Source organism: Cyprinus carpio, chromosome B24 (assembly GCF_018340385.1).
Source record: "Cyprinus carpio isolate SPL01 chromosome B24, ASM1834038v1, whole genome shotgun sequence".
NCBI lineage: Eukaryota > Metazoa > Chordata > Actinopteri > Cypriniformes > Cyprinidae > Cyprinus > Cyprinus carpio.
In genome coordinates, this window is record NC_056620.1 from 15,666,000 (window position 1) to 15,675,360 (window position 9,361).

Consider the following 9,361-nt stretch of genomic DNA (forward strand, 5'->3'; position numbering starts at 1 on the left):
CACCATTCACTGACATAACCACATACTACCAATAATTATATATATCATCAGTAGTGTAGCACTTGTATCTCCCTTCATCTTGGAGACTGATGTTTCTTATCAAGAGGGATATATTTCCATTTTTAATTTCAGATTCCGACAACAGGGATGTTCTCCCCTTGTAGTCCTTATGCTGATGTCCCAGCTGGTCTTTACTGTGGTAGAATGAATGCACTGTTTTTTTTATCCAAATACCAGTGGATGATATCAAGGTGGGTGGATGTACAAGGTAACATACATTCCTCAGAATAGATACAGGTGACATGAGTGTCTGTAAAAACACCAAATTACAGATTGAAAAACAACACACAAACATACAGGGTCATGTTAAGACTACAAGTGTCTACTGTATACATTCAGCCAATATTCACACTTCCCTGTACCATCATGTGTGTTGTAAGTAATTTTATAGAAATAAATTCACAAATTTTGCAAAATACCTTTGGACAAATAGAACAAGTGATTCCAACAAGTCTGCAATCATTTTCTTATGTATCAAAGGTCAAATCTGAGTAAAGCTATACTGACGTGTTTACTTTAGTTGAATGTGTTTTAAATAGTCGAAACTGTTACTAACTCACTTTTCTTGATGTAGGATCAAAATATTAGTAAAACTATTTTTCTTTGTTATTGACCTAAAAATTTATTTAGTATTAAATCTGTTAACAGTAACAATTATATTGATCTCACAATATATACAAAAACTGTTTAAGCACTGACATTAATTCAATATAAATTTAAAACACATTTTTTACAGTTTAAGGTAATTATGAATAAAATCTTGATTGTCATTTCTTTTGACAAGATAGAGAGGTGCTAATGTGTCTGTATGAGGTAGTCTGAGGTTGAGTTAACAAGTCCAGACAGTTTTTGAGAAACGTATCAGACATGTAAATAAATGTCAGTAGATATTTTGGTTTTCTTACCTCCTAAGATTACAGGCAAAATACACAGCAAGAAAAACAGCTTCATAGCCACATAATTTAAAACTTTTTAAAAAAGTGATAAGTAGTCTGTCTACCAACTGTATTCTGTTTGATTTCTTCACATTGCAGAGATTAACAAGCTTCACAAGTTTTCACACTGGTCACGTGTCTTAGAACCCTCCCACAAAATCTTGTGCACAAGACGCCCAAATCATGATTGTAAATAATGTGCTGCCTCCAACTGGCTTTTAGAGGCATAGACAGTAAAAGAAATGGACACAGCGACCCCATTGGAACTCAATTGAGACAAGTGAAGCCCATTTTTAGCGATTTTTAGAACTTCCGTTTCTGACGCGCAGACTCAAACTAAACTTGATGACGTCAGCAACCTGTCTGACAGATGTAAATCTTCTAGTAGCTGAACCATTATTTACTGTTACTTGTTATTTATGATTGAAAACAGAAAATGAGAGATTTTAGGACACAAGAAACTTTTTTAACTGCAGATAATATTAAATAAAATATTAAGATAGAGCTGGGAAGAGGTAGATGTGCATCAACTGTATAAGCTATGTTTTTTGCCAATACTGATTCTGATGTGATTTTCAGCTTTGAATTATCAGATAGATTAAATAGCATCAATATTGACCACTATGTATAATAATAATAATTGGTTACAATGACAGTATTTCTGTCAGTAATGAAAAATCAGTCGGTAGTTAATAATATTTCGAATAGAATAACGAAACACAAACCTAAACGTATTTAGTCACGTTGACTCTCATTTATTTTTGGTCACAGTGCTTTGCTACATAACATACATACTTTAAGTCTAAAATTGCACACATCTGAAGAAATATGTATCCAGACGATTACCTCATATTTCTTAGATTACAGTATCATAATTTCTTGATGACTTACAGAAAGACGATTCTCCGCAGATCCATCAGTTAATATTGTGTGTTCACAATTCTAGCTAATGTTTTGAAAATAATTTTATTTTTGGTATTTTATATGGTCTGGTTGGTGGAGCAGCATCACCTGGGGGATATCTTTTAATATGACTTTAGTTCCTTCACCTGTATGGAAGAAAATGAGGGTTAAATATCTCTAAATGTCTTAAGTGTTTCGACCACATTCAACACATTTTATCTGCTTTAGTTATTTCTTTTGTGTCTGTTTGATTGATTAGATAAAAATAATTTGAAAGATTCTAGATAGTAAAAATTTTGAAATGTTACCTCTTGATGGGAGTGTGGTTTGTGTAATGTCTCTGTACTGGGCTGTACTGCTTTCACATGTGTATGTTCAGTTGCTCTTGATAAAGATGAGAGACCAGAGATTCTGACTCTCACCTTCCACAGACACAACCACAAACTTCTCATCACTTGTTTTTTAACCAGCAGCGTAGTATCGGAATCTGCCTTCATCTTGGAGCCTGATGTTTTTTTTTTTTTTTAATCAAGAGTGATACATTTCCATTTTTAAATTTCAGATTCCAACAACAGTGATGTTCTCCCCTGGTAGTCCTCATGCTGATGGCCCAGCTGGTCTTTATTGTGGTTGAATGAATGCACTGCTTTTTTATCCTTGTACCAGTGGATCATATTACAGTTGGTGGATGTACAAGGTAACATACATTCATCAGAATAGATACAGGTGACATGAGTGTCTGTAAAAACAGCAACATACAGTGTGAAAAACAACACACAAACATACAGTGTCATATTAAGACTACTTGTATTGTGATTAGTTATTTTTAAAAGACAGGGGTGCTAATGTGACTGTTTGAGGTACATATCAGACATGTAAATAAATGTCAGTAAGTATTTTGGTTTCTTACCTCCTAAAGTTGTAGGCAGAATCCACAGCAAGAAAAAAAGCTTCATGTTCACTTAGTTTAAAATGATTTGAATGTAATTTGAAAATGATCAGAACCATTATTTACTTTTACTTCTTGTCATTTATGACTGAAAATAAAGCATCTAAGATTTTTATCACAAAAGAAACCATTTAACTGTAGATGATTTCAAATAAAATATTAAGACAGAGCTGGGAGATTGTATATATAATAATGAGGCATATAGCATTTCACATAAATTGTTATTAAGTAAAATTGTTTAAATGTATGAAAGTTGAAATGGAATAATTCATGTATTTAATAGAAATTACATTTACATTTAAGACATTTAGTAGATGTTCTCATACAGTCAGACTTTTAAAAATCATTTAGTTTTAATGTGAGCTCAACAGATAATATGCATAGAATTCAAAACATTTGAGCGAATATAACTTTAAAAACAATCCACACATAGTACATAAGTAAAATACATGTTAGTAAAAATGAATAGAAATTCAACACTTGATTGTTTGTATATCATGATTACTGTAAGTATTGACATATTTCCTATATAAATAATAATAATAATAATGAATAAATACTTCTTATCGCTCCTTTTGTCTTGGCAGTAAATCAATCACTTTTCAAGATTTGAAAAAAGGCCTGAAAGGTGATTCAGGCAACTGGAGTCCCATGTATGCTGTTTTAAACAAACTTTTCCCCATCTATTCTCATGTTGGTCTGTTGGCGATCTCTTCGGTTAAGCAAGTGTCCTCAGATGCAGCTCTGCTGTTTGAAACTGTCACTGTAAAGGATAGAGATCTGTGAATATGATGCAGTGAGATGAGGAATATTTAACTGTTACCACACACAAACCTCTGATTGGTTGCATCTCTGTAGCCTCTCCATGGGTTTTACTTGATTTTGTACAGCCAGCTGGTTTGAAGAAGATACAATTGTTGCAGAAATATGATAAGTATATATTCCAAATATTTATGAATGCATGCATGCAATTGTGGTAATCCATACCTTTAAATTTTATAATTCCTATGATTGCTGCGACTGCAGTGCCTGCAATGCCTGTGATCACAGCAGCAGGAATCCACCACTGGGGGGAGCTCTCAGACTGTTGTTTTTCTGCGCGTCAGACACAATTTGTGTGGTGAGTGAAACGTGAAGAAAATTAATTTGTTAGTTGAAAAATAGTCTTAAAGAGAACCGAATGAAATTTCAACATCTCACTTTGCTGTTAGTTAACTGACGCAATCGTCCAACACATTTCCAGAGATTGTTGAAAAGGCTTTACCAAACTTTCATGTTTCAAACTTAACCGGTTTTCATTTTTATTATAATTTTAACTGGCAGCTACTTCACAGGGGTTTCCTGTGTCTTCAATATCACCAGAGTACCTTGATATCACTTTCCATTTTATTTTTAGCATACCCTTTAACAAATAAAAGCCACTTCCTTAAAGACATCATCATACAGGAAGTGGCATTTTTTTTTGGGAGTAAAAAATAGCACAAACATTAGTAAGTAAAACTGTTTTTGTAACTCATTCTGTGATTGTGTGGTCATACCTGGTTAAATGCTTGATAAAATTAAATAAAGACCTCAATGATACATTCAAAATTGTAAAGTTCAATGAGAAACCCTAACATAACTCTAAATCACTCACTGAGCAATGGCATTTCAACTTTTTACTGCCTTCTTGTTGAGTTCCATCATGATAATTTTATTTGTCATTGTGCAAATAATCAAGTTATATTTAATATAATGCCTACTGCTTAACCATAATTATGAAAGTCTGATATACTCTTATAAAATACGATATATTTGAAGTAAGAGATCTTAAAAGGTGCAACAGAACAGAAAAGTTGGAACAGAAATGTCCCTTTTATAAAACAGCAACAATGATATTCTAGTCTTAATAAAAGTAATAATACATGTCTCATTAAATAATCCTTTGCCAAATATTATGGTTCTTTATCAGGTCATTTAAAGTTGCTATGGAACTGGTACAAATTAGCCACCAATTTGCCAAAATGTAAGATAGTTAATTGCATAAAGAGTGTTTTGGACTTCAGAGTCAGAACTATATGCTTCTTAAAAAGGAAAATAATGTTGTTTGTGATTTTAACTTCATTTTTAAAGTTAGAAATGTTTTGCAAGTTAATGTTGATGGTTTACAGGGTATTACATGCTCTCACCAGGCTTTAGTGTGATGTTGACTCTCGTATGGACCTCATGTTTGGACTGTGTGATGTTGACTCTCGTATGGACCTCATGTTTGGACTGTGTGATGTTGACTCTCGTATGGACCTCATGTTTGGACTGTGTGATGTTGACTCTCGTATGGACCTCGTGTTTGGTCTGGTGAGCTGAGAGGATGCAGGTGTAGGTTCCAGTGTGCTCTAGACTCAGCGGGTTGTGTAGCTGTAGTGAGCCATCTCCGCCTCGACCCCTGGGGGTCACCAGTCGCACTTTCTTCCAAACGCTGGAGCTCTGCTGTGTGAGGCTATCATAGGTGTAGATGGTTGAGGACTTGTGTTCTTTGGTGAAGGACCATGTCAGTGTGAAGTTCTGCAGGTTCCATGGGGCCACACAAGGGATGATGAAGTCCTGACCTTCCACGCCGAATATTTCTGTTTATTTGAAAATTGGTTAAAATAGTATCTAGGTGCCATTTAAAAAGAGCAGAGACATTGTGATACATGATATTCTCTCATCTGCATGTAATTGTTTTGGTCGGTCACGGCAATATTTGATGATGCAATGTCATGTAATAATAACAGTGATGAAATGCAATGTAGCTCAATGAGATCAAACCTTTCTGCTGCAGTGATGCTCTCCATGACTGAGACCTGTAGAATGATTGGACGAGGCAGATGTAGGTCAGACCTTTCAGCTTCTTGAGCTTGCTCTCCACCGAGTACAGGCCTTGTTTGTCAGCCATTTTGCGTGTGAGGGGTTGGAGGGAATCAGGTAGACTGGCTGGCTCTGTGAACAGGTTTACACGGGGAGCAGGGTAGACGTCTCGACTTGAGCATATGACTTCCTCAAAACCACTGAGACGTGTTGTCTCCAAGCTCACTGACTGGATAGGGGCTGGAATGACAGAGTTATTTGTTGTTTTTGTTGTTTGTGGTGTCGTTATCATTTTCAAGTCATGATTACTGTGGCAATTTTATTTATTCATTTTACATTTTTAAAGCTTCAGAAGCACAAACCCTATGCTTTGTTTGTGTTGTTGGGGATATAAAATATATAAAATATTCATGCATTTATTCATTTCCTGGACAGGTGTCTATAATAGTTTGTAGGACTTTTCATTTCCTAAAACTAAAATTAATTTTGTCCCACATTTGGCACAATAACAACAACAACAACAATTATAATTATTATTATTTTTTAATATTTTTTTTTAGTTTTATTTTTTCTGACAAGGATTCTGTGGCAGATTATAAGCAACTGTACTATGTGATAAGTAATTATAAATATAGATGTTAGATGTTTTTCTTAAACTGTCACCCAGGATGTAATTGATCTGTAGTTTATCTGCAGCTGCCATGGCAATTGCTGCTTAAAAGTAATTTATTATAATTTTTATTATTATGCCAAATGTCGGACAAAATTTAATGATTTTTTATTATTATTATTATTTTTTAAGTAATTTCATTATTATTGCTAGAATGCCAGAAATCAAACACCAAAAAATAAACAGTATTTTCAAGCCTCTCATAGCCTATTTATTTTGAGATCTTGGTTCACAGTCCATTTGTTTTGGAAAAAGTAAAAAAAAAAAAAAAAAAAATCATAATTTTTTACATAATTAAACAGTCCCTGTTTTGCCGTCTATCAATGTAAAGGGCTTTTAGCAAATAGTTACAGTTCACTACGCGATATACGATATGTCACATGGTCACTACTGACCCTATATGAAGCATAATAATTTCATTTATGATTGGTAAACTCTTGAATATAAACTGTGAAGGCCCACCTTCCACCTTGACTATGATGAAGTGCTCAGTAGTTTCTCGACTGCTTGTGACAAGGCACCTGTACTTCCCTCTGTCCTGTGGGCCGCACTTCTGGATATGAAGAGATGCATTACCAGAGGGAATCAATTCGGTGAATAATGATGTCCTGCTGTTGTAGTGCTGATCCGCCTGATCTAACCGGCCACTCCCCTGTATATAACTCTGGATCGGGACATTTTGTCTGAACCAGTATATGATCTCATCTCCAGCTGCTTCAAAGACACAGGGTAGGACACAGTCTTCTGAGAACGTGCAGGTTAACTGAACATCTAGAGGTGTGGTAAAGAGGAAAATGTGAGCTTTTAAACACTAAGCAGTGTAAAAGAAAGGGATTTCTCTCTACTTTGTCTTGTCTAATCTTCAATCACTTTGAAGGGCTCATTTGTATCTTAAACTGTTTAAATGGATCGGTTTGTTAAGTATCATTCATGGGAGGGCACGATCTGTTCTTGTTTTTGGAGTCCATCTTGAGATCTACAATTTGACCTGAAACTATTTAGGTCATAAGTCAAAAACAGAGCTGAAATGCTGGTTTCCCTGGTGATGATAAACATCAGACAATTAATCAGACCAATGTTTTGTCTGTCAGACACTTGTTTTGAATCCTTGGTCTGATTTTAATAAAATGGGTGCGAGAATTTCTGCACTTACTCTTTTCTTAAGAACACCAATCATTTAAATGCTTAGCAAATATGTCTACTAATATAAGTCACACAGATGGAAAAACTCTACTATTGGTCTCAGCAATGTTTCACAATTTCAAACCATGAAATAACCTCATGGTAAGTCTGAGACAATTAATTGTTCAGTTTAGACCAGGGAATCATATGAAAAATCTTCTAGAGAACCTGAACTACACTGTTGGCCTACAGAAGTGAAGGTTTTATGTTATGGCTACAACCTGGATTTTTCCCATTTGTATCAGCAGCAGTCCACAATAATATTAGACATGTCCAAGAATGCACTGCTGTCATTGCTGTCTTTTCTTGAAGGCTTGAACTACAGTGGAAAAAACAAACCATTTACTGTATTTATTAACAACAGTCATTTTTAACTAGATGCTGCTTTCAGGTGGAATATCAGACTGATACTAATCAATACTTGACAAATACATTTTCCAGAGGCTTCACACAAATGTTTAACCCAGAGAACAATAGATTTAGTTTGGGTGAGCAAGTGAATCAAGAAAGACAAATAATATTCAATTGGATATTGGAAGTGCATATATGAAGATTTTGACATTACCCTTCAATTTTATGATCTTAACATGTTACATTAAGCTTGAGCGTAGTCTTGTTTTTGTTTTGTGTGAAGTCTGTTGATCACTTAAGTGGAATCTTCCAGATCAAGATCACTCTTGATAAGAGAAAATTTGTAGGCACATATCTCCTACCGAAATTAAATTTAACAAAACAACTCACACACCTTTTTATAGGAGCACAAGAAGCGATTAAATTAAAATTGCTAATTTGACACACTTTAGAATAAAACAAATCTCAAAAGCATATAGTATAATAAAATAAAAATTCCCCCCTGTTTCCTTTTTTTTAATAATTAAATAAAAAAATAAATTCAAAATTGTCACATATTAAGGCTTGAACTATTTATTATTTGTTGTGTTGTGGTTGATATGATTTAAAAGGCAGACTCACGTGCATGTGTTTTGATTGTGGAGGGAAGTCTTGTCTCTGGCGGAGAAATAGACTGTGACTAGACTGACTAGGTTATTTTAGAATACATACTCCCATAGTATCAGCATAGCCCTGCCACTTTGTGCTGATACACGAATGGGTGGAGTTTCTGAGCACAGAAAAAAATTCACTTGTCATTCTATGAATATAATATTTTCAGCCATTGCTCCAGTCTTCAGTGTCACATAATCCTTCTGAAATCATTCTAATTTGCTGATTTGGTGCTTAACAAACATTTCTTTTCATAATCAGTGTTGAAAACAATTATGCTGCTTTATATTTTTGCGGAAACAGTGATGCATGCCTGATCGATTAATTGTTGAATAGAAAGTTCAAAAGAACAGGACTGTAATATCTATGATTGTAAGTACTGTATTGATGTCTTTCAAGAAAAACTACTTTTAAACTGTAATGTACATCGAGTAAATGTTATCAGAATTGAATGAATGGCTTAATGATTTAATGAAAATTTGTTTTCACTTGTTGGGAATGGCACTAAGAAAAAAAAAACCCTCAATATTCCTATGAAATGTTCCCATAAATGTCTATTAAATAATTACTCTTATTATTGCAAATAATAAGTTGGTTGGAATTTTCCCCATATTTGCACAAATTAAAATAAAAACACCCTGACTTTTTTGATCCCTCTTTATTTTCTTTGATATATGGCCAAGTTCCTCTTGTGATAAGGTTAGCAAACCAGTCAAACTCAATGCAGATACACTATCTGTGATGATGTAGCTTGTCTCTGCCGCTGATCAGGCCGTAATCCACCAGATTAGGCAATGCACTGGGATTACTGGACACAGGGAGTCCACGATTGGT

General features: G+C 34.4%; 1 protein-coding gene across 2 annotated transcripts in view; it reads left to right on the plus strand.

Moving 5' to 3' along the window:
- Positions 1 to 3,876: 3,876 nt before the first annotated feature.
- Positions 3,877 to 9,361, plus strand: part of LOC109077059 (gamma-aminobutyric acid receptor subunit rho-3-like) — a 16,049-nt gene continuing 10,564 nt past the window's right edge. Inside the window, exon 1 of one of the 2 annotated variants that reach the window (XM_042752463.1) lies at positions 3,877 to 3,967. The gene's annotated coding sequence lies outside the window, so the exon portion shown is untranslated. Of the gene's footprint in view, positions 3,968 to 9,183 lie in introns of those variants that run through there. The other variant, XM_042752462.1, reaches the window with a different exon arrangement.